Source organism: Aethalodelphis obliquidens, unplaced genomic scaffold, assembly GCF_003676395.1.
Source record: "Aethalodelphis obliquidens isolate GAN/ISIS:26980383/991018 unplaced genomic scaffold, ASM367639v1 scaffold44, whole genome shotgun sequence".
NCBI lineage: Eukaryota > Metazoa > Chordata > Mammalia > Artiodactyla > Delphinidae > Aethalodelphis > Aethalodelphis obliquidens.
Window position 1 is genome coordinate 13,090,634 of NW_020837988.1, and position 26,134 is coordinate 13,116,767.

Consider the following 26,134-nt stretch of genomic DNA (forward strand, 5'->3'; position numbering starts at 1 on the left):
TGATGCACGCAGGCTTTCTCTAGCTGCAGCGAGCGGGGGCCACTCTTCGTTGCGTTCGTTGCGGTGCACAGGCCTCTCACTGCAGTGGCTTCTCTCGTTGCAGAGCCCAGGCTCCAGGCACGCCGGCCCCAGCTGTTGTGGCTCGCGAGCTCTAGAGCGCAGGCTCAGTAGTTGTGGCGCACGGGCCCAGTAGCCCCGCAGCATGTGGGATCCTCCTGGATCAGGATTCGAAACCGTGTCCCCTGAATTGGCAGGCGGATTCCCAACCACTGCGCCACCAGGGAAGCCCCCTTTTTTTTTTTTTAAATTTATTTATTTTTGGCTGCGTTGGGTCTTCTTTGCTGTGCGCGAGCTTTCTCTAGTTGCGGTGAGCGGGGGCTACTATTCATCGCGATGCATGGGCTTCTCGTTGTGGAGGCTTCTCTTGTTGCCAAGCACGGGCTCTAGGCACGCGGGCCTCAGCAGTTGTGGCACACGGGCTCTAGAGCGCAGTTGTGGCACACAGGCTTAGTTGCTCCGCAGCATGTGGGATCTTCCCGGACCAGAGCTCGAACCCTTGTCCCCTGCATTGGCAGGTGGATTCCTAACAACTGCACCACCAGGGAAGCCCTAACTTTATTCTTAAGTTTAAAAGAAATGGATGCTATTGTGAATGGAATTTTCTTCTTAATTTTATTATTTGTTGCCACTGTATAGAATTGTAATTGCTGTTACATAGAAATGTTATTGATTTTTGAATACTGGTCTTGTGTCCTGTGATCTTGCTGAACTTTAGTAGCATATAGTTTTAGTATTTTTGATGGATTTCTTAGGATTGTACATAGGATATCTGCAAATAATGACAGTTTTACTTCTTCCTTTCCAACACAGATACTTTTACTTTGTTTTGCCTTATTGCATTGGCTAAAACTCCTGTGCAATGTTGAATAGAAGTGGCAAAAGTGGATGTTCTTGCCTTAGTCCTGATCTTATAGGGAAAGCATTTCATCAATCTTTCATCATTAAGTGATCTATTAAATTACATAGATGCCCTTTGTCAAGGGGAGGAATTTCCATTTCTGTTCCTCATTTGCGAAAATGTTTTATCATGAACAAGTATTGGATTTTGCCAAATGCCTTTTTTTTTTTGAGTCTATTGAGATGATCATGAGAGTTTTGTTCTTTATTATATAAACAGTGTATTCCATTAACAAAATGTTGAATATTAAACCAACTTTTGGGTGTTACACCTCTTGCAAGAGGAGTAATTTTAAACATTGCTGGATTTGGTATGCTAATGTTCTGCTAAGGATTTTTGTGTCATATTCATGAAGGTTATTGGAATATGATTTTTTTTCTTGTTATGTCTTTGGCTAGAATATCAAGATACTACTGACCTCATCGAATGAATTGGGATGTATTCCCCCCTCTTCTATTTTTTTTTTGAATAGTTTGTGAATGATTGCTGTCATTTCTTCTTTCAGTATTTGCTAGAATTCACCAATGGAGTCATCTGGTTTATCCTTGTGGGCTGATGTTAATTATTAATTCAATATCTTTACGTGTTATAGATCTCTTCAGATTCTATTTCTTCTTGAGTCAGTTTTGGTAATTTGTGTCTTTCTAGGAATTTGTCCATTTCATCTAAGCTGTCTAATTATTGACATAAAGCTGTTCATAGTGTTGTTTTATACTCCTTTTAATGTCTGTAGAGTCAGTAGTGATGACTCCTCTTTTATTCCTGATTTTGGTATTTTCTGTTCTTTTTCCCCCCTCATGTTTCTTCTGCTTCATAGCATCTGCTCCTTGCCTTGGACCCTGCCTCTTAAGCTGATCCCCAGTGGCACTCTTTGGGTTGTCATCTAACTTGGGCTTTTTGGTCATGTGAGATGACACAGCTATGCACCTAGCAGGTGGCTGGCATTAGAAAGGGCTCAGTAAATGTTAGCATCTCCCCTTTTTTGTTTTCCTTGACCCTGGGCCTACCTGGACTTTGGTGAACTCCCACATGGCCTGGATACGAAAGCCCCAACCTCTTTTCTCTGATGATGACTGGAAGGCAGCCAGTCTGACTCTAGAGGTACCCTCCTACGCCACAGGAAAGACAAACACCCAGCCTGCTGGAGTCCAGACTCCTTAGCATACGGCATCTCTCCACTTGTTTCCTGCACAGTGATGCTTGGAATGGGGCTGGGGCTGGAGTGCAGTCAGCATAGAATACTTGGTGGGATCTCACCTCTGGGGGCACAGAGGTGTCAGGTGGGGCGGGGTGGGCATTGGAGGATGGGCTTGGCCAGTTACCACCACAGTATCTGCATGCTCTTCCTCCCTGTGCTGATCCCGGGCCACCCTGAACTCGGGCCCTAACTCATTCCTGCTGACCCCAGCTTCCAGGATGGGGAGTGGCCACAGTGAGGATCCCAGTCAGACCTGGAAGAAGTACTTTGCAAATAAGGGCCACCAGACTAACCCTCCCATCTTGGCTTTTCTATTTTCCTCTCCCTTAAGGAGTCATAATGAAAAATGTTATTTGAGTCAAATGTAATCTACTTACAGATGCTAGTTATAGATGGAAACAGGCCTATGAACTCTTGTTGATTGGTTGGAACCACGTTGGTTTTGGCTTTTGCGCTCCTTGTTAATATTTTTATTCCATTCTAAACTAATTAGGCATAAACAGTGGGACAGGAACTCCCCAAATGAGGGGATGCTGATGGCCTGTTAGGAGGCCTTGCCTGGGGAGCTCATGTGATCTCTTTAGCAAGAGCAGAGAAGTACTTTAATTTTAAAAACAAAGGATGTGGGTCCTGCCTGGGTGTTGTTTTCAGGGACCCCCCCCTCCAACATTTGAGAGCTGCTTGTGAAGATTTCGGGGAGTCTTACTGGCTCCTGGCCAGAATCTCACTCAGAGCCCTGCCAGCTGAAGTGATACACCCAAAGGGGCCAATGTCGCCAGGCCTGTCCATGTCCTGTCCCCACGGAGACCAGGCCATAAGCGCTCTGAATTGCAGCCCGGGGCACCTTCCTGGCTGAGCTCCCGGTAGCATCACCAGCAAGCAGAGGTTCTTCTGGTTTCCTTACCCTCTTGGGGCCCCCTGCTCTGTGCCCAACGACGCCAGAAGGGCAGGCATATTATTCTGCGGGGGCCACATCGACTGCGCAGTGAATCCCCGCCTCAGATCCTCATCACAGCTGCTGTCTGTGATCTCTGGGGGATGAAGCAAGGCTTCCATGTGGCCTTCGTGTGGTGGCAGCTGTGACAGGCCCTGTGGCTTTCCAGGCACCCACAGCTTGGCCACCTGCCCGTTCCTCCCTCTTCCTGGTAGAGCAGCTGGAACATTCTGGGTCCATCTCAGGATCATTCTCTCCCCACTGGTGGCCCAGCTCCAGGTACACCCGCCTCCCTGCTCCAGAGACTCAGAGTAACTCAGACGCAGGGCGCTGGGGGCTCATCAGGCCTCTGCTCTGCCCAGGAAAGTCCAGGTGTGTGCAGTCAGAGCCCCAGGACTGTCCCAAAGGACAGGGCTGAGTCCCCCATGGTGCTTTTCCATCCTCCGCAGACAGCGTGGAATCCAAATGCTTGAGCAGGGTTGGGGTTCAGCTTTTCATCCCCTAAGCCATGTTACAGAATCATGACTTTTGTTCTAGAATCCACTTTACTCCCTTTCTTCTCTCGTGTCAAACTCTAATTCTGTGATTTAGGACAACTTCTCCTCTTGGGATCGAGATGACTAATCCTCAGACAGGTTGATACTGCGAGTCCCCCAGCCCTCCCACGGGAGGCAGTGGTGGGGAGGGCCGGTGGGCGCAGCTGCAGCTCCAGAGCCTTCGGATTCTCGGGGACTAAGGAGATGACTCCAGTGTTTGCTGTGCCGTCCACCCACAGCCTGGGAGGTGGTGTCTGGGGCAGGGTCCTGGGTCTGCGGAGACGACAAGCAGCTCTGCTCACCCAGCATCCACGCAGCCTCAGTCCTTCCCAAATCGCTTCCTTCTTATCCGTTTTTTCTACGAATAATGCCCAAGCAAGCTAAGAAAATGGAAACAGTATGAAAGTTCATGACGTGCGTCCTACTTCCCCACCACTGCCACCCACCCACCCACCCCCTGCCTCGGTGTGCCCTTGTGTATATATTTTCCTATCAGAGCTTCTGTTTCTTATGGCAGAATCATCAGATCTCAAATAATCCCCGCTTTCTTCCTGGGGAATGTCTTCCTACAAAACCCGCTTCTTTCCCTCTCTGTTGACGTTTGCATGCTGCCTTTTCTTTGCTGTGACCCTGTCCTCAGAGAAACCCCCTTCAGACTTGTCCCTCTGCCTCTGGGGCCGAGGCCGGCCATCGAGGTCTCTCGGGGACAGACGCTGGTCCTATCCTGGCTCTTGAGCTGCCGTCTGGGCTGATCCTCGTGCAACCAAGACAGCGGTACCGAGATGGTCCATATTGGGGCTGCTTACCCACGCCATGTGCCTAAGAAGAGAAAGAACACATGAGAAAAATAACAGGTAGGCAACTTTTCTGGAACTTGGAAGCTGTTAGCTTAAGCTGTGAACTTCATATTTGTAAGAGACAACCTGTTGTGTTTTCATGAGACTGAAGGCGCAAATGGTCCTCTGAGGCGTCAGGAACACCCTGCGGTTCACAGCAAGGTCACTGCCCCCACTGACGCTGTGCCGATGCCTTTGTTTACATTCTGACCCCAGACCTCTGACATTCCTTAAATTGTTGGTAACTTGGGAGCAGAGACCAGCATGAAGTTTCAAAACCCACCCCCACTGTCCGTCCTGCTACCATGTCAATGCTGCGACATCATGCAGGGCCGTGGACAGAATGGACTACAGTGCGGACAGACGTCGATTGACCTTGGAAGTGACAGTGTCCCACCCTTCCACGTGCAGCAGGAAATCTGGATCCAGGAGGGTCGAGGGGAGGGCGTCTACAGGGCTGACCTGCGGGGTTGACAGGCCTGGCCACAGTCCCAAGATGGTCAGCACACTCTCCCGCTACTCGGGGTTGAAGACGTGGGTGCAGAAGCCGCTTCTCCTGGTCTGGGCAAGAGCCAGGAGCACACCCTGTCCTGGGCTTGGGTGTCTCCCCTGCCCACTCTGGGTGAAGGGGCCTCAGAAGAAGAGACCTGGGCAGCTCTGCTGGGAAAACACCTGAGAAAGTGACTGTGCTTTCGTCTGTTTGACGCAGTTGGGAAACCTCAGCGAGGTGCGTGGCTGAGAAAGCATGAAGGGTCAGAGCGGCCCGGCGGGAAAGCGAGTGGGACGGAGGCAAAGGCAGGGGCGGTATGGCCGCTGGCTGGAGGGTGGGGAGCTCGGGGTGGGGAGGAGATGGTCCCGGGTCCCCAGGCCTGTACAAATGGCAGGAAGGAGCCATGCTGGGGTGCTGAGCTTTCCTCACGTCTAGGCAAGTCTGACCTAATTCGTTTGCACTGAACTCCAGACAGGTCCCTGGAAAGGGAACTCGGGTGGGAGCCAGAGAGGAGACCCATCTGTGCACAGCAGGGAGGGGCAGGCAGGTGGGAGGCCCGTGCTAGAAGGAGCTTGGGCACATGATGGGAGTGCAGTTGGGGCAAGGGCAAGGCCAGTGGGGTCAACCTGCAAGGCTGTGTGACTTAGGGCCCCCAGACAGGGACAGGGTCAGAGCGAGGAAAACTTCCCACCTTGGGCAGGCTTTGCTCAGGAAATGGGCCTTGTGGCTGTGTCCTGGGAAGTGGGCATGTGAACAGGGAGGGCGTCTGCGGGCCCAGCAGGGGGAGCCGGGTGAGGCCGAGGGAGGTACCTGTGGGCTGGCAACACCGCCAAATGAGGAGACACCCCGCATCTGGAAAAGGAAAGTCCCAGCCGGGCAGCTGCTCCTCCTACCACGAGAGCCGTGAGCTAAGAGGCAGGGACCGGGAAGCAGCACACGAGGCTCCTCTGCCTGTCTTCCGTGGGTCAGCCCAGAGCAGGGGGCTGCCAGGGGCTGCACCCCAGGGACCCCCGTCACTCAAAGGCCACAGGACGTGTGGGAGCGAGCCTGGTCTCAGGGTCGGACTGAGGCCTAATCAGGATGTGTACCATTGGGACAGCCTGACAGCCCACCCAAGTGGAGGCTGAGGTCCCTGTGTGGGGAGGGGACAGACGCCCTCAGGCCCAGGTGGCTGACTTAACTGTCAGGCTCTCTGAGCTGTCCTGGGTCCCCAGTGCCATCAGACAGGCCGCTATCCAAGACTTTTCCCTTGTGACCTGAAATGAGAGATGTTTACATGTGAAGACAAACCACCGCGTTTGGGAGACACATTTTGCTCACTGCCCTTCCTGCTCCTTCTCCAGCCACGTTTTGCTCACTGTCACCAGCACTTTCCCCAAAGAGTCGCCACAATAGGCTAACTGGAAAGACAAATGTTCGGTCCCATCCCCACTTTCTCTGTTCCCCGTTTTCTCACCACTTCCTGTTAAGTTTGGGTTTAGTTCTTCCTTTTACTTTCTTCTCATGTCCTGGATCCGGCTGTGTCCGGCACTTTTTTTTTTATTATTAAATACCTCATTTCAAAAGTATGTATAAGAGTGGCTGGCCCCTGGTACCTGGGTCACATCTGCACCCTTGTCCTCACCCCTCAGGACAGGAGGGAGGGTGTGAGCGTCCTGAGGTCACAGCCGGTCACCTTCCAGCAGGTGCTTCTCCTGGGAGCTCAGTGGGGACCTGGGTTGGGGGATATGCTGCCCTGGGTCTTCCCCCCGTGGCCCTCCCCAGGGCACCAGTGACTGCCCTGCTTCGCCCGTCTCCTTCCCTGGACATCTGGCCTGGACAGGTTTTGTGGCTATGGGGGCCGCTGCCCGCTGAGGTCCTGGGCGAGGAGAGGCCCAGGGGAGGCAAAGCTGGATGCGGCCGGGGCCTGTCGGGTCCTCCGGGCACGGCCCAGCACCTTCCACAGCTCCAGTGGGGAGGAAGACAGTGGGTATCGCTGGACCTGGCAGGACCCAACACCCATCCCTCTCTGTTGACTCCCCTCACACCTGCTCCAAAGGGACCCCCCCAATTTCTACACCTGCAAGAGGTCCACCTCGGGCCACACACTGGGAGTCCCCGGAGTTAGGGAGCCTGAAGGGGCCTCCCAGGGCCTTTGAGACCCAATCCAAAGAATCACCTGGATTACGTTAGCCCCTGGATTTGGCCAGCCCTCTCCCAGGGAGTAATGGGACCCACGGGAGCCAGGTGCTGCCCTCTGCCCCGGCGAGGGGGCGGGCAGGTTTTAAACCCCACCGCCCTCCGTTTGTTCCTCCCTCCCTGCACGTCTCTCGGTCAACCCTCCAGTTCTTCACGAGAGACACCGTTCTGACCCCAAGAACCCCTCAGCCCCCAGGAACCGCCCACACTGCAGGGGATCCAGGTGCCCAGATCTGCCCACCAGTTAGAGGCCCCTGAGCTACCAGGTGACACTGGGGTCCCTGCCTCTACTCCCCACATACCCTCAGCCCCCTCAAGGCCAGGTGAGGCCGTCTGGGTGGTCTTTGGTGTATGGGCCCCTGTTTTAGCCCGGATCTGTTGCCCCTGTTTTAGCCCGGATCTGTTGTGATCATTCGGGGCTGCGCATCAGCTCAGACCTGAGTCCAATCCCCGGGGTGCCCCCTGTTGCTCGTCGGGGACCCCGTCTCCATCCAAGGACTCTCACAGGGCAAGTGGGCCTTCTCTTGGGGCAAATTTCACCTGAGATTCAGATAAGCATGATTCTTATTAAATATATACACTAAACTCTTCCATAGAATAGATAAGTATAACTAACAAGAAAACTTTGTAATAAGAGGTGATGTGTATTGGGAAGTGTTTTAAAAGAGCATCCAAGGGCTTCCCTGGTGGTGCAGGGGTTAAGAATCCGCCTGCCAACGCGGGGGACACGTGTTCGAGCCCTGGTCCGGGAAGATACCACATGCCACGGAGCAACTAAGCCCGTGCACCACAACTACTGAGCCTCTGCTCTAGAGCCTGAGAGCCACAACTACTGAGACCGCATGCCACAACTACTGAAGCCCACGCACCTAGAGCCCGTGCTCCGCAACAAGAGAAGCCACCGCAATGAGAAGAGAAGCCCACGCACCACAACAAAGACACAACGCATCCAAAAATAAATTAATTAACTAATTAATTTTTTAAAAAGTTTGCTCCCACTAATGGGTCACCATCCAGTTGGAAAAAAAAAAAGAGCATCTGTATAAAGATTGGCATCATTCTTACTAATTCTTTAGTCACAGCTTAATTCAACCCTGGACTTACTTCCCTTGAACCCCCTGGAATTCTCTAGAGTCACAGGGTTCCTGAGGACACAGCCTTTTGGGGTACTTATTCTCCATTCTTTTCAAGACACCTAATCATTTATTTAGCACCTATTATGCAGCAAGGACTGAGAATAAAAGTATAAATAAGACATAATCCTCATCTTTAAGGAAAAGCAAAACATACAATATGTAAAATCTACAGAGATCGGAGCTCTGAATCCTATTTTTCAAATCATTTTTCTCTGACCAGAAGGATGGAATCTTCTTTTTCCTTAAAAAGTTGTCATACATGCAAAAAGATAGTATATTCCAAAATACATGGAGAGTTTAAAGAAAACCAAAGCTCAGTCCCACTGAACTCCCAGGAGAATCACCTGTGAAAGGTGACCGGCTGTGACCTCAGGACATTCACACCATGCCTCCTGCCCTGAGGGGTGAGGACAGAGATGCAGATGTAACCCGAGTACCAGGGGCCAGCCACTCTTATGCATCTGTGGTAACTTTTAATGGAGTATATAAACTGTAAAAATACTGAATCACTATGCTGTATGCCTGAAACTAATTTCAACTGAATCCACTATACTTCAATAAAAAAAAAAAAAAAGCTAAGAAAGGAAGCCAGAACACCCACTGCGCTGCCCCCACTTGCCTGGTGAGGGGGGCGGCGTGGACGGCAAGAGTGATTGCTCAGGTCCACCACGCTTGGCCGTTCCTGTTTGGGAAACGGGTGGGTATGGAGTGGTCTCTCACTGGGGTTTATTGAGAGTTTGCTGATTATTAATGAGATAATGAGACTGGCATCTGCCCGTAGCGTCTGCCCATAGCTTCCTCTGCGAGTGGGCCCCTGCTCTGTCCCCGCACAGACCCTTCCTCACCTCCGCCCTCTGCCCCTCTGCCTTTTTTTGGCTGCACCAAGAGGCATGCGGGGTCTTAGTTCCAGGACCAGGGATGGAACCCGTACCCCCTGCAGTGGAAGTGCAGATTCTTAACCACAGGACTGCCAGGGAAGCCCCTGCCTTTTGTCTTTTGATGCAGTTCCTGATTAGGATGTGGTGGAATTTGTCTGCCTTTTCCTTTGTGATTTTCCCGTTTCCTATCTTAACAAACCCTTCCCGGTCTCGAGTGCATATTCTCCTGTAGCTTTTACTTTCACAGTTTTGATTTTCACATACAAGTGCTTACCCATCTGGAAGCGATCTTTTGTGTTTGGTTCAAGATAGGGATCCAATTTCACTTTTTTTTTATACGCGTAACCAGCTCCTGGCAACGTTTACTGGTCTGCACTGGAGCCTCCATCTGCTTCTGGGCTCTGCCCCCTTGGCCAACACCATCCTGACCCTGTAACTCCATCACAGATCTAGACACCCTACAGGGCAAGCGTTTCTCCCTTGTTCTTCACTCACTCACCCAGTAAGTGTTTATTGAGCACCTTGTATATGTCAGGAAGTTTCTAGGTGCTGGAAAAAATGTCACTGACAAAAACATCTGCTTTCTTTAAGCCTCCATTCGGGTGAGAGATAGTCTATAAATATAGTGATAGGTTTTTTGGAAAAAAAGAACGAGGAGAGTATAGGGTGACGGTGGGGTGAGGACTGCACTTTAAACAGAATGGTCAGGACAGAGCTAAAAAAAAAAGGACTTCTTTCCACAGCATCCCTCCCGACTGCTATAGATCTCTTTGTGCCCCCGGTCACCCTCCCCTCTCCCTGTGTCCCCTCTGTCCCCGACACCCCTCCCTGGCTTTGCTTACCGTGACTGCCCCACTCTTGTGTGCTCAGCTCCTCTCTCAGCCTCTGGAAGAGCCCAGATCCACCCAGCCCAGCGATGGCCCTTCCCTCCCCCACTCCTCTGGCCAGCTTCCCATCTTTCCTGTGTTCTGTGAACGGGCATCCTCACCTCCACCCCTAACCGGCCACTACGTCCAGCGCCAGTTGCATCTCTTTGCGCTGGCTCTGCTCCTCGGGACCCAGCACCCCTCTGTGGCCCTTCAGTTATAATATGTGGACCCCTCTTCCCTCGCCCTGCTTCTTGGGATCATCAGTTGTCACCTTCGCTGGGGCCTTCCCTCCTCAGTGCACCGTGAAGTCTGCAGGTCACGTGGAGTGCCACCTAGACTGAGGTGGGACGAGTGGTCCTGAGGGTGGCCCTGCCTGGATTCCTGCTTCCCGTTCTGGCCCCAGTGACCACTGACCCCCTCCTGTGTGCTAATGTTTATTAAGCGCCACTGCGTGCAGGGGCTGGTCTAGCCCTCTCCTTCTCAGGGCCATCTGTGCATTTACCCTGGTGTCCCTAAAACCCACTGCTCTCTGTGATTTTGGCCTCTGTCAGAGGGGGCTGCCCACATCCACATCGTTTTGGGAGGGATTGCAACTCTGAGCCTGGGAACCGCTGTGCAAGCAGGGTGTCTGGTGTCCTGAACCCAAGGGCAAGAATCGGGCCCAGCCTCAGCCGGGCGCCTCCACCAGCTCAGCTCTGGATCCAAGGGGCAGCACTCATGTCTCTTGTCTTTTTTCCATTCACATTCTGAATCATCATCTGTTTATTAAACATGTGGGTTTTTTGATTTGCAGTTCTTTGGGCAGCAAAAGCGTGATCCCACCAGCTGTTTACAATCCATCATCCAGCAGTTTCCACGAGTTTGTTATGCTGCTTGTGACTGGGAAGGACAGTCTTGGTATCCAAATACTGGACTTGCAGCTTAATTCATGAGTGGGGCTCTCAGCATTCAAGTCATCATGTTGACCGCAAATTTGCATAATTCTCCTTGTTTGCTTTGCGCTCAAGGTCAGGTCTCCCCTGTTCTCAGCGGGTGCCCCTGGGAAGTAGCCAAGTGGCGGTACCTCCACCTGAAATTGGAGGAGCCAATCAGAGGTGTGTGGAGAGGTGAGGGAAGCTCAGGCCGACGTCTGGGACCAGGTCTAGCAAGGGAGCAGCTTCCCAGGCCTCGGTGACAATGTGGGTAGAGTCGGGGGAGAGTTTCCTTTCCTGGGGAATTGCAGTGACCTTCCCTTAGAGCACAATCTTGTGCCAATAGATAAATGGGTAAAGGTCAAAAACCGGCATTTCAGAGCCGTGACATCCAAATGGCTAATAAATATATGAAAAATAATTTTCTCACCGGGCATTAAAGAAACGCAAGACAGAACAATAAGGCCCTTGCATTTTACTCCCTGTGCTGGCGGGCGTGACTGCTGAGAATCTTGTTCAGCTCCACTTTCTGGGAAGAAATCTGCCAGTGTCCTTAAGAAAGTGCACACCTTTGGGCCTGTTCATTCTACTCTTGATAAGCTGTCCCGAGGACAATGGAAATGGACAAAGGTGAGGCACCAACACGTTCTCACAGTATTGTTTATAATCAGAAAGAATAAGACACAGCTTAGACGCCCAACATCAGAGCCATCACCTAAGCCAGTTCCCCTGGGGCCTCGAGATGGAAGAAGAGACCCAGAGGAGGGGGCCGTGTAAAGACAGAGGCAGACATGGGAGGGATGCGGTCACAACCAAGGACCCCCGGAGCCCCCAGCAGCTGGAAGAGGCAGGAAGGATCCTCTGCAGAGCCTCTAGAGGAGGCTGGATTCTAGGCTTCTAGTCTCCAAAACTGTGAGAGGATAAGTTTCAGTTTTTCTAAGCCCCCCAGGTTGTGATCATTTCTAACAGCAGCCCTAGGCAACAAATAAGGCATGTAAAACCTCTATAACCAGGAAAAAAAAAAAGTTTAATAGAAAGATAAAAGGTAGAAAAATCTACAGAGGATAAGCCAGGCCCTGTTCCAGAGATGCATGGAGCTGAGGCATAGCCCCGCCGAGTGGGTGGGCACAGCCCCTCCCCCAGCTGCCCGCCCTCCCTCGTGCCTGGTCCCCCCCACACACAGGCTTGCGGGCTCCTGCTGTGCTGTACCTCCTGGTCATCGGATTCTCTTTCTAACCTCTGTGGTTTCTGTCGTAACTGACTCTAATACAGAATAAAGTTACAATTTTAATGTAAAATTGTCCTTATTGAATCAAGTTTTTTGTTTATGTAAAGTTGCTCTGGCCTCTCCCTTCCCCTCACAGACCTATGCGACCTGTCCAAACCCTTGACCACACCTTCCTGCAGGTCTCCACCGCTGCCTGGGCTCCTCCAGCCTGAATTGCTGCTCCCACCACCCCCAGCCCCAGCCTCCTCCAGCATGGCCTCCACCTTGCACCAAAGGCCCACTGGCTTGCACCTACCCTGCCCCAAGATCTCCGACTTCTCCTACCGGTGGAATTGAAGTCTGGCTTCACATCCTGGTAATCACAGTGCATTCCCAAACTCCCCAGATCCCTAATTTTGACTTCTTGCCTGCTCCAGCTGGCTGCACCCCAACCCGGCTCCAAGTGAAATTTGGTGGCTTTAATGAAAGGGTCTCCATTCAAAAATATCTCCTCTCACCAGCTGGTATTTCACCATTAGAGAGTCATTCCTTTGGCTGAGGTGTGTCACTAACGTTTCCCCCCTACCACCCACAAAGCCACACTCCCTTCTTTCCTGGCCCCACCAGCATGTCAGCCTCAAGTCTGGTCTCACCTGCCCCTCCTGTGCCCACCCATCCCTATGCCGGTGTGGGGCCCATGGTCCCCTTCTCCCACACTCCCCCGGACAAGGAGAGAAGCACCTGGCAAACTCAGCTCTCACCGCACGTGGGGAATTACTGTTTTGTTTTCTCACACCCTAAGTACTTAATGTTTGCTGAATAAATGTTTGCTCTTTGGCACTGAATGGAGTAACATCAGTTTCTTTGTGAATGCTGGAAGCGACAGGAGTGAAGAGAGGTTTTGCCACCATCAGAACAAAGGGTTAGAAGGGGCTGGACCGTGGAGGGGAGGGATGGCCAGGGCCCATTTAGGCCATTCCCCCCATGGCCACCCCATGGTCACCTCCTGGCCTTCCTGTCAGGACCTTGCTCTCTGCTGGGCCAGCCCAGGACACACTCAGGTGAGACGGTGTCTCTGCCTCGGTCCCTCCATCCGTGAAACTCAGGTAGGTGGGTGTCATCAGGAGTGGGGGTCTCATTCCTCCACAATGTCTCGCCCCAATACGGTAATGCCTGCTGATCAGGCCCAGGGAAGGCACCAGTGGCCATGGCTCTCTGAGTCAGAAGCAGAGAAGGTGCTATTTGGTTTCTTTGTCTGCATGGGAGCCACTTCAAAGAAGACTCGGGGCCTCTGAGAAGATGCGCTGGCCCACGGTCAGCCTGTGGGCCCTGAAGGTTATGCCAGGACTGGGGTCTTCATTCAAGTGCTTCCTCGTATCTACTTACAGACTAGTTTAGGGGACACCAAACTAGCATACACTCTCAAATAATACGCTCATGCCCTCCTGGAACAGAACAGTCTGGAGTGATGGTGGGCAGGCTGGGGGTGCAAAAGCCTAGAGAGGGCCGGGCTGGGGCTGAGGTGGGCGTATATACCCCAGTGGGACGGGGCCCCCCAAACACCCCGTGTGGCTGTGTCTAGTCAGGCTTGCGGGGAAGAGGGCTGGTGTAGCAGGTCTGCTTCTTCCCCTCTGCCCACTGTCCAGACGCCACCCAGCGTGCATCACCTGGAAGCTCGGAAATACAGAAAGAACGAGTGGAGAAGGGAGCGTTCAGGGCTGCTAGAGCCTCCCAGGGCGGTGGGAAGGGGCCTGACCCTCGGCATGAGGGCTGGACCCCTCCCTGCTAGGTGAGAGCTCTGAGGTGGGGCTGAGAGGGGCTGAGGAAGGGCTGGGAGGTCTAGGAGGGGCTGGGAGGGGCAGAGGGGCAGGAGGGGGGCAGGGAGGTGTATCCTTCATCACACATGTCTCCCAGTGCCAGGATGTCCCTCTGTCCCTTGGGGGTTGAGGTGGACGGCGTCATGGAGCAGAGTCGGTGAACCCCCTCTGGTTCCGAGTCTGGTGCAGCCAGTGGGGGTCGGAGCTGCAATGAGGAGGCAGGAAGGACCCCAAACGCCTCCTTTGTGCGTCCAGAACCCCGACTCCCCCAAACAGAAAAGCCCTTTAGACCAGTGTGTTGGGACAGCTCTGGGCTGGTTAGGGCTCTCCCTCCCCCCCAACCTGTGTCTCTCTCCGTGTGTGTCTGCGCGCTCTCACGTGTGTGTGATTGCCCGCAGGCCTCGCTCAGTCTGTAAAGGACGGCGGGGTGTGCGAGAGGGACGTCTGGGGCTTTTCTGGCTGGCACGGGTCCTGGACCCCAGCGCTGGCCGTGCAGCCCTGCACCCGGGTTTCCTGACAAGTCAGTTTCCCCCAGGAAATGACTGCGGGCTTTTGCCTGCATGTAGCATTTCCCATCTCCAGATGCCCAGGGACCCCACAGCCTTGGTATTCATGCACTGAACCCAGAGAAGGACCTGAGGCCCCCTCACCTGCCCACCGGGGGAAGGTGCAGGTGCAGGTGCCCAGGTCCAGGCTCTTGCTGTCATGGGGCAAGGGCGGGAGGGCGTTTCAGGCTGGCTGAGCAGTTTATGTAACTGCACACACGTGGGTTTACTTTGGCAGCCTTCAATAGCCCTACACACTGTAAATGCCTGCCCTCCTCCGGTCATTGGAACCCCCATCCCCCCACCCTGTGCTGGCTCAGCAAGTGTGCTCAGCTGATGCCTCCACCTTGGCTGTGACCTCCTGTCAGCTGAGCGAGGGTCCCTGGGGAGTCTTGGCAGCCTTGGCCATGCAGATGCCTTGCAGTGAAGGCTGAGGACTGGGGTACACGGAGCTCCCTCAGCTCTGCTGGTCTTCCCTGTCTGGTGCAACCACAGCTGACTTGCGCCTCTCTCCTACCTGGTGGGGTCTCTCTATTGACCTCAATGATGTCTACTGCTCTCACTATTCTCCTCCAATTGCGCTGACCATTGGGTCTCCTCTCAACCACGGCGCCATTCCTTCCATCTCTGAATTTGGCTTCCTTCTCCATGGTATGGTGTCAGCCAAACAAAGCCCACAGAGGGGCTGGTGCTTGATAATATACTGGTGTCCTCCACATCCAGATACCTGCATTTCATAGGAAATGTTAGTGACACATCTAAGACAAAGAAACGAATCTCTAATGGTGAAATACCAGCTGGTGAGAGGAGATATTTTTGAATGGAGGCCCTTTCATCAAAGCCATCAAATTTCACATGGAGCCAGGCTGGGGTCCACATCCAGGGATAATTTATTTACAGAGCAGCTGGTCTTGCAATGCAAGTGGCTTGTCAGTAAAGTCTCCACGGGCTGGACAGTGACATGAAGACTGAGGATACTCCTGCCAAGCAGCGTCTGTTTCTGTGTTTAGAAGAGATCTCACCTGATGCAGCCTGTACTCCTCTGTCAAGTTTGGAAAATATGCAGCAACCTTGGTGAGGAAATCCTATGTAGAGGTGATGTAACCACAAATATCTATGTCAGTGGTCCCCCACCCCTCCCCAGGTTTAGCGAAAACATGTCTGAGGCCTGTGGACAGATCGGTGTGAACACGGAGGGTCCTGTCCAGTCCCTCCTGGGCCAGCAGTGGACGCTCCCTGTTGCTTCTAGCTAGTGAGGCAACAGCTCCCTGAGCTCAGGTCTGAGGCAAAGCCACAGGTCTTGATTCTTCTAAATCCCTCTGGATGCCACAGCTGGAGGGGGCCTGGCCTGGCCTCTGGGGGCCTCTGGGAACCCCCAGGGGCATTGTTTCCCCCACTCTCTGTGGCCCCCGGCCCTTCAGACAATCTAGCCCATCCCTTGGTGTACCTACTTCAGAGAACAAAGGGCTGTGGTAGGCACAGGACACTACAGACCTGCAGGACACAAGGGGCGCTCTGTGGCGGAAGCGGGGACTGTCCCCTTTGGGGCTCTGAGTCTGAGCCTCAGGAGGCAGGACACCTCGAGTCCCCAGCGCTGGGACTTCCATGGAGGGAGGGTCCTGTGTCAGTCCCTGTGCCCCAGGCTTCAGGGGCACAGATGAGGAAACTGCGGCTTCTCAGGGTCACTAGGTAGCAGGGGCGGGGGGGGGGGGTGACTTGGCAGGCTTCGGACCCAGCTCATTTTCCACTTGGTCACTTTTTTAATGTAAGTGATTTATTTATAATAACAGTTTGCGTAATTCCAAATGTGGTGCACGGTATGTAGACTCTGAGTGGAATAAAGATTTCTGGACTTTGTTAAAGATTTCTGGACATCGTTAAACCCCCAGATGAGCTCCGAGCCTCCCTGGTGTCAGGACGCTGGGCACTGGTGGGGCCTGAGAGACTGAGACTGTGCTGGCCCTGGACCCTCCCCGGGAAGACCTCACAGTCACCCTTGGACAGCCTGCCTCCAAGAGGAAGGGACCCCCTCCCACTCCCCCGCCCCCATCCCCACGCTCAGGGCTCTGGCTGTGCTGAGCTCTGTCCAATCCTCCCAGGGCCTGCGATGGCCAAGGTGCTGCCCTCACCCTGCCTCTTTGGGTTCCAGCTGTGACGTCACCAGGCTTGCTGGAGTCCACGGTGGAGGGGGCTGAGGTCGGGTGAAGGCTCCAGTTGGCGCAGAATTCCTTGTGCCTGACCCAGCTCTCAGGGGTCAAGACTATAGGGGTCAAGACCATGACCTCCTGGGTATCGCAGCTGCCCAGGGCCTGCCTGGGGAATCAACAGATGGAGTGTGTACAGAAGACAAGTTCACTTTATACTTGACCACAGAGAAGTACGGGGTGGGGGGTTGTCACAACTCTTTGTGGGGGGCAGTTTCCTCTGGGCCCAGCATGTGGCCTCACACTAGGTCCCTCACCATCCCCTTGAGCGACCTCTGTGGTTTCTGGACACCCAGGTCCCGTGACCATCAGACTTAGGACCTTCTCACCTCAGCTTCGCTGGAGCCCTTCTAGAAGCTGGCAGAGTGTCTCTTGGCCAACGGGAACTTCCTGTCACTCACGGGAAGCTGGGCAAGGCTGGCAGGGATGCTCAGAAGGCGTCTCTGGGGACAAAACCCGACTGCTTCTTGCTGTTCATCAGGATGATTTAAGTAGAAATGATTCAGAAACACGTGGATTTCATTTCTTAGAAGCACATGGTTTGACGTTGGAGGAGGTGAGGACGGTTTGGGCCAAAGAAATTTGGGTTTGGCCCGAGTCAAACATGTGAGAGATAAATTGGGACAAGTTTTCCAAGCCCATTCGGGTCTGTGCACGGGTCTCCTCAAGGGGGGCGAGGAAGGGGCCCCCCTTCTGCAATCAACAGCAGTCAGGGCAGTTTATGAAATGATGTCCCAGCATTGTCTCTTTCATCCCCCAAACAGCTCTGTGGGTTCAGCTTTAGAAACCGAGTTTCTGAGAGATGGGGACCTGCCCATAGTCTCCAGGAGTCTGTGGTGAAGCTGGGGAAACAGCCTCTAGGCTCAACATCTGCCTACTTTCTGCACCTCTCCTCCAGCCTTCCTCTCTGTGCTGGAGGAGATGTTGTCCAGGGGGTGATGCTTGGGTCCCTGTTTCATACAGGGACCCTGGCAGTGTCCCTCAGGGGCTGGACCCTGGCAGGCGCCCAGGTATACGTCCAGCAGCCCTATGGGTCTGCTCAGCCCCTCAGGCCCTGAGAAAGCCGTTCTCCTGGATCAATCGGGATCAGCTGTGGGAGCAGGCCCATCCTGACTGCTCCAGGTGGGGCAGCAGAACCAGCCTGACTGGTGGGGAATCAGGGGACCAGCTCTGGGACTGTTGATTTAGGGGAATGTGAGACACGGGCGTAAGAGGGCTGCTGCTCCCAGCGGCTCTGGAGTCAGGGAGCAAAAATGCACGCAGTGGTCCCAGTCACGACATCCACAAAGCTGCACTGGATGCCGGACCCTGAGCAGGCAGACCCAAGGCTGGCAAATGTGCCCAACAGCAGGACGATGGCCTCCGAGTCACCCGCCACTGCAGTACCTGCGAGCCAGCGTGGGAAGGTACGTGAGGTTCCTTGGCTGCAAGGGCTGGGACACAGGCCTCCTCCAGGAAGGTGACAGCCGGCCCCAGGTCCCCGTGCAGTGCCCCTCTGGGATCTTCGTTCCTCCTCTCAAGGCCCTGTTCCCTTTCCTTTTTGCCCCTGAAACCCTCATCAGCAACACCTGCCGGCCCCGCCCCCTTTCTCTCACAGGTGTTTCTTCCAACAAATCCTGGTACCATTCACCTGCCTCAGGGCTGCTTCTCGGAGGGCCAACTACCACATGCCCTCTGGAGGCATCACCTCAAGGCACTCAGGGAGCCGGTTCCCCACAGGCTGCCTTTCGGGGAGCGCCATGGTCTCGGTGGCACAGGGGCCTGTCCCCGCAGTCTTGGGAAAGCACGGGAGGGTCCGCGAGGGAGCAGATGCCGAGTGCCCCCTTCCCAAGACCTGCCCTGCCCCTCAGGCCCTGGGGCAGGAAGGGGGAGGCACAGATGACCCCTCAGGACGGACAGGCCCACAGCCCACTCAAGGGCAGGCTCGGGATCAACCCGCAGGCCTGTGACCCTGTGGCCGGTGATGGGCCGAGCCCTGGCCCGGGGGTGCTGCAGCTCTGCAGCTGCCCTGTAGGGCCCAGGGCTGAGGGGGTGCAGAGCTTGGGTCCCCCGCTCCACCTGGCCGTGCCCGGGAGCTTTGCTGGGATGACGAGAGCAGGGGAACTCTAAGGGCCCAAAGCAGTGCCTGGCACAGTGAGTAGCCTGACGTTAATGTCTGCTTTTCCTCCGTTTTCACTGGTGCTTCCAGATCGGATTATCTCTGGAATGCCAAAAACCCTAGGGATGGGGAGAGGAGGACGGGGCGGGGGGAGATGTGGAGCGTGCAGAACGCCAGAGGGCCCGGTGGGCTGCCCAGGGCCAGAGCTGGACGCCCAGGGCTGGTTACCCAGCAGCACTCAGCCTCGGGCTCCCCTAAGCCACGTGTTATGGTCACCTCTGACCCCAATTAATAGCTGAAGGTGGCGCCGACTCAGCCCAGTACTCCGGCTCTGGCCTTCTCTCCACTCTACCACCGCGTCCCGGCTGGGCGGCGGGAAAGAAGGGTGACGGCCCTCGGGCTGTGGCCGCGCTGCGTGGCCTCTGGCCCTCTGGTCAGGAAGGTGCGGGAGGTGGGGGCGAGGCAGAGGTGCCCTGGGGAGGCCCCGTATGCCAGCCCTACCCACACCCCTCCGCCCCCCCATCTTCTCACAGAATGGAGCTTGGAAGGCAGAAACACCAGCACAGCTAGGCTGGCTCCCAAGGGCTGTTATTTTCAGTTTCCCCCACTTCTGAGTTCTTTTTCTCTGAATGGATAAAGATGGATGTGGTAGAGTCTTCGCAGCTTCCTCTCTTCTCCTTGGAGGACTTTTTATTTTTTACTGGAAAAGAATTTTTGACGACAGTCTGAGTAGCGCCCACCACAAGCTCTGCCGGGCGCCCGGTGCTGTGCTTTGCAGCCACCTTCCGTGCCAACGCTCCAGCCTGGTTCCTCAGCTGACCTCGGGTCCGGGGCCAGCGACTCGGGCTGGGAGCATCGCAGGCCTGAGTGCCAGACTCATTGTTTTCGTCAGCATGGTGGAAAACATTTGCTTTCTGGGAGGTGACCCTGTTTTCAAGAGCCAGCCTTTGGAGAACAGAGGGAGAACAGAGGGAGAACAGAACGTGAAAGCTGGCTTTGGTTCTGAGGCCCGACAGCCCCGAGTCCTTGCTCGCAGCCTGACGCTCCATCTGGGTCAGAAGCCCCAAGGGGCTTGAGTTGGTCCAGAAGGTTCCCTGTCTCCTGTGAGAGCCATGCCCAGCTGTCCACTGCTGGTAAAGTGGCACGTCTGAGCCGACCGCCCCCCACACACACACTGCAGGCCGCTGCCTGGCGTGGCTTCCTCCCTGGGCATGGGATCAGGGCATGGGGTCAGGACCCGCTTTGGTGGCCAAGCTGTGGAGGAGTGGACAGAGGGAAGCAACATTCCAGTGCGACGCTGGCTTTCCCGGTGGTGTTCGCTCGGAGAAGCTTGCTCTGAAGCCTGGCCCGAACGCTGGAGGTCGGACTGGGTGTGCCCTGGCCTTCTGCCCGGGAGGGTTTCTTGGCGCTCGGCTCTGCCCAGACTCTTGTGTAGGCCACTAGGTGGCCTTAGCCTGCTGGGCAGGTTACCGAAGCTGCAGCATCAGAATGAAAAATGAGCTGCTTGGTTCAGCTGGTCTCATGACATCAGGTGGAACATTTTAAAGTGGTTTCGCTGAATTTAACCTTTTGAGCATTTCAATGAAAACAAAAGCCCCTTTCATAATACCTAAAATTGAATTCAACAAACACTGACATCTACAGACACCTCACACCAAGTGGCCAGCATGGCCCTGTGGATCCTGGCACTCGTTGTTAGTTTGGGAGACCAGCGCGTAGTTGAGTCCCATAGAGAAAGGACAGAGTCGGGACCAGCAGAGCCGCAGCAGAGAGCCTGAGTCTGAGCCCTGTCTCCCTCACTGACTGAGGGACCTGGAGCAGGGGCTTAGTCCCTCTGAGCCTCCGTCCCTTCACGGCAAAGTGGGCTTAGGGATGGCGCCTGCTTCACCTACTCATGGGGATCAAACAGGATGCTTGTGGAAGTGTTGCCACAAAACCCACTGATCAAGACAGATCGGGACAAGGTATTTACAAGTTCTAAAATCAATTAAGGACTAATATCTTGAATGTACAAGAAGTCCCTTACTATCGACAAGAAAAAGACAAGAGCCACAGTGGAAAATGGGCAAATGATATGAACAGGTAATTTGCAGAAGGGCCAACAAGCCAACGAAGAGATCCTCAGACACAGCGTCGACCAGAGGGACTTAGAGCAACAAAGAGAGGGGCATCTACACCTACTCGGTGGATGAAGTCGGGAAGCTGTGTGACGCCTGGGGTTGTGGGCCAATCTGACGGGACTTTGCTGAACTCGGAGTCTGCACGCGCCAGAGCCCCAGCTTCCGTTTCTGCCCAAGATGAAGAGCAGAGGCTAGATTTACTCTCCTTCCTGAAACAACAGCAACAACACAGGTGAGCCCTATGACTCCTCAGCCCGGGGGGCACTGCGTGGAGGTCCAGACAAACCGGGGTGGGGTTTGCAGCCGCAGGGTGGCCACCCAGGCTTCCTATGGCACCTGGGGAAGGTAGGAACCAGCACAGGAACACATAACACGAGTCTCCTTCTGTTTGTTTATAGCAGCTGGTCACATTTTGCAGGCAGTATAAAGCACTCAACGTGTCGGAACAATCACTTTTGTGCGTGAGAGAAGAGTGGATGTGGGGAGTGGAACTGAAACGCGTACAAGGTGGAGGGACCAACGTGGGCCACCTTGATCCAGAACCGTCGACAAGGAGCTCAGACCCCTTTGCTGGAGTCTCCTGCCCCCACGGAGAGAAAAGAAAAGGAAGATGGCCTTGTCCTAGTGCTCACAGCAGAGGAGCTGATCCGTGCACCTTACGGATGGTTAATAGTAACCGCTTGTCTCGGTGAGCCTGGAACTTAGATGGTGACGTGGAAAGGGGCCAGAGTTGGTGTTTACAGAGGAAATTGGGTGCGACGGTTAAAGGAGGCTCACTGGTAGATGTGGCCTTGTCTCTGAGCAGAGGACAGAGGAGCTTCAGGGTCACCACTGGCCGTGGCAAAGTGAGTGCCAGTGGCGCCCTGGTAAGAGGGGGTGTAGCCTGAGCTCCACCTGGGGATGTGGAGAAACAGATCATCTCCAAGAGAGAGCCGGGTAGGACTGGCTCAGGGTGAGGAGAAGAGGGGCTGGGAGCAGCCCTCGGTTTCTGAAGTTCTGGTTCATGGAACTGGATGACTCTGGGTGTGGGGGGCAGGTTCGAGGGGACAGAGGTAGGTTCAGTTTTATGCCATCTTGAGAGTGCGGTTTCTGTGGGGCCTCCAACGAGAGACATTCGTGTGCAGGAAGCAACCTCTGAGGCCAGCGCACATCCTAAGACTCTGGGACCTGGTGACCTCCGCCTTGGCGTGCAGCCTCCTGCCCCCACGTCAAGCGGAGGCTTGAGGCTTTGCTGAGACTCCCCAGCCGAAATGCCAAGTGTCTGCTTTCCCAGGTCCATGTGCAGCTCTCCCCAGAGGGCAGACGCACACCCACCCAGGCCCCAAACGCCAGCCCAGTCGGGCCACTCGTTCCTTGATGAGCTAACCTTCCAGACAGGGCACCCGACATGAAGAGGGCCCCTACCCCCTTCTTGAATCAAAGGCCAGGCTCTCACCCTGCAGGGTCCCCCAAAAGACAACAGATGCCTCAAAAACTGGCTGGTGCTGAGAGGTTTATCCTGGGTGGACGGAGTGGGCCGGGCTTTCCACTCCTGTTGAATGTTCTGACACCAAGATGCACCTCTGTGAAGACACTTGAAGGTCACCCAAAGATGTGGAAATCTCCCTGACGTAACATCATCATCTTCTCTGGGTCCCGGGGGTCGGTCGGCACGGCGTTCGGGCCTCTCCTGCACTGGGATGTGGATTCCTCCAGGAAGCTGCTGCGGAGGGTGCCGTGTGCTGGGATTGTTGAGGGGCAGGAAAGAGGACGCAGAGCCATGAGAACGGATGCTTGTCAGCGACCTCTAGGAGAGCTCGCATGACCCTCGGCACGGCTCAGAGCCCAGCACCAGGGTGAGGCAACGGCATCCCACATTGTTGCCCTGGGACTTGTGGCATCGGGTGCGAGAGGGGAAATAGGTGCCACTGAACCTTCCGGAAGTTAGGGCCTGGTGTCCCGGAGAGCCAAGGGCTGAGGCAGGACAGAGGACTCGGCCACGCAGCTCACCAGGCAGCTGGCCAGAGGCCGTCAGGCCGCCAGAGCAGACGCCTGGAGTGCCGGGGTCCTGGAGTTATCGATCACCTTTGTTTTACTCGAAGACGTTGGGCTTCCCGGGGAAGACAGACGCCCTGGCCGATGTTGTTCAGCTGATGGCTGGGTGACACCGGGAAGGAATTCACAAAGCCTGTGTGGCCCAAACAGGGGTCCAGTCAGATGAGGTCCATCCAGACAGAGATAAGCCATCCCAGGCTGCAGGGGGAGTGTGCCTGGGAGCCCGTGGGAATGGCTTTGTGCTTCCAGTTGGGGCTGGGACAGCCAGCAGCAGGGTGAGCCTCAGAGCCTGTCTCCTTGAGGTCCAGCCTTGTCCGCAGACAGGAAGTGATGAGAACTGCTTCAGGACAGCACCGGCTGGCCTCTGTGTTTGATGAAGTTTCCAGCTTCACACCTTCTGAAGAGGCCCTCAGCGGAGCCCTGAGGGAGGGTGTGAGTCCCAAGGGAAGTCGTAGGGTGAGTGGAGGCGAGGGGTATTTGTCCACCGCCTGGAGAAGTGAGCCTAGGAAAAGGACAATCCTTTTAATGCAAAGCCTATTTGTTTCTACTTGAATTGGTGATAATTTGGACGAAAGTGGATTGGAATTTATCTTTTGCCACAAGAAGCAGAGGGACAAATTTGCTATGCTAAATGCAAAGGTTAAAAAACTTGTGTTGCTGGCATCCAGACTGATTTAAAACTCTGTCTTCCAAGCAAAGAGAAGTGTTGGCTCCACCACGAGCACAGTGGTGCTCGGAAAAAGCAGGTTTTGTGTTTCTTCACCTATTGATGCAGCTGTTGTCATGTGAGGGACAGAACTGGGCTTCTTCAGATACATCCCGACAGTTGGCCTCTTTCACCATTTCAGCCCCATGTATCTCCCAGGTTCAGTTCCTGGACCTGCCCGTGCTTTGTCTCCCGTCTGGTTTCCACGGTCTCCCCTCCTTTCTGGCAAAGCCCCTTGCTGTGAACATGCCAGTGTTGTGTCAGGATTTCCCAGAACTTTACCCGGCTCCAGCCAGGGTCCCACCCACACGGTCATGCACAAGGACAAGCAGAGGCTCTGTGGGCACTGGTCTCACTTCCCTGATAATACCGTTGTCATCCTCGGCACTACCTCTGCTTCCACCATCGCCACCAGGGAGGCTTTTAAGGCACTTCTGTTGCTCAGGCCGGCTTCTAGGGAATGAACCCTCTCCATCACATTCCAAGATTGGTTGTGGTAGTAGTTCTGGTTCACATATGTGGATGTCGAGACTCAGAGAGGTTAAGTAACTTGCTCAGGGCCACACAGCTGTGAAGCGACAGAACCAGGATTTGAACCAGATCTGGCACCAAATCTCAGACTGACTTTTGCTTGTCACGCAGCCTTTCTCAGACTAAAGGCAGTGACCACAGCTTCCAAAAGTGCCTCCCTTCCCAGAAGGAGCCCTGTTCATGAGGCTGGTCAAACAAACGTGTGGACGCCAGTTTCCAGGCAGAGGTCCTAGGGGCTGAGGCCACAGGAGGTCTCCGAACAAGAGTAGGCAGCAAAGGGCCCCAGGATGAGGGTGAACACCCTTCTGCCCCATCCTGCTTTGCGGCAACTTGGCTAAGGTGGGTTTGAAGTCAAAACCATCACTGACAGAGAACAGAGAGGGTTAGCTCAGGGCAGGGATGGTGGTGTCTGCGGGCAGCGCCGGAGCCACCGTGACCACCGTGCTTCCCTCCTGGCACACCTCTGTTTATTGTCTTTGTTCAAGGTCCCACTCCCTTTCCCTCGGCGTGTTTCCTTCATAACAGGATAGCAGCCACCTCGGCTGCTACGGGCTGTTCCAATGACTGAAAACACCAAGATAAGCACCCTGGCGGCAAAGGTCCCCAAGGCTGCGTCTTTGGAGCTCAGAGAGCCGGTCTCCCTGTATTCAGTCGCCTGGGACGGTGGTCGGCAGCAGCTCAGAGATCACGTCCTGAGTAGACTGATATGGGGGCCTGGGTCTGTGCTTGGAGGCCCAGCCTCCGGGGCTGAGTCTTCAGTCTTAAAAGCTTTTCTAGCTCAAGGTGCTCTTCAAGTTTATTCATTATTGGTTGAAGGAACAGGCTCGATTCTTAATCCCGCAAGTGCTAGAATTTCTGGGCTCCCTGTATTTCCTCTCAATTCTCCTGCAAGTTTGTCCATTCTTTTCTGAGCTCATCTTTTTTCTTGAGGTACTTCATCAAACGCAGCAATAACAACTGATTCACTCTAGAGATATTTTGCTTGGAAAGCTCTTCACCCAAAGCCAGAATTGCATTAGGTATGTTTCCTGTTTCCTAGCTTATTGCAGGAATCAGTTTTAGTGACTTCTTTTTCACCATTATGTAACATAGGTTGCCATTTTCCAACTTTCTTTTTTATTTTGTTTTATTATTACTGTTTTTTTTTTATTTTTTGGCCTCACCTCGCAGCATGTGGGATCTTAGTTCCCTGACCAGGAATCGAACCTCCTCTACTGGAAGCACAGAGTCTTAACCACTGGACCACCAAGGGAAGTCCCCCAACTTTCTAAAACAGTTTCTTCACCACCTGGTCTACCCGTCATATCTTTTAGGTTTTATTATGGCATCACTCCACTGTCAGCATCGAATTCTCCACTAGTCAGCTATTGCTGCAATAATGCCGTGTGACAAGAGACCCTGCCAGTCCCAGTGGTTTAGGAGCAAATGTGTGTTCCTCACTCACACGTTTGTGTGTTGACAGCAGAATCCACTTCAGGCTGAGGTGGGGTCAAGTCTGCCTCTCAGCTCTCATCCCGGGACCCAGGTGGAAGAGGGGAACAAAGCAAGGGTGCAGGGGGGAGGCAGAAGCATGCCCTGCCTCTGAGACCTCTGGGCAGTACTGCCCACGTTCCACGATTCACAGCCGGTCAAGCTGCCAGGCCATGACACGGGGGCAGGGAGGGAAGGAAGAATTGTGAACAGACAAATACCATCTGCTACGGGACTGGCCGAAGGACCAAGGCGAAGTTAACACAAGACATGGCCTCAGAGTTGCCCCCGGCTCTCTGCTCCTGAAGCCCTTGGTCTCACAGAGCCAACACGACGAGGTAGGAAGGACGGAGCACAGGGTAGACCAGCCAGGTGCTGCCACCTACGTGCTCTCACAACGTGACCCGGCAGGCCACTCCCCAGTGTCCCTGGAGCTGCAGCTCCCTGCTGTGAATGTGATGAGGGGCGCCCCCCTACC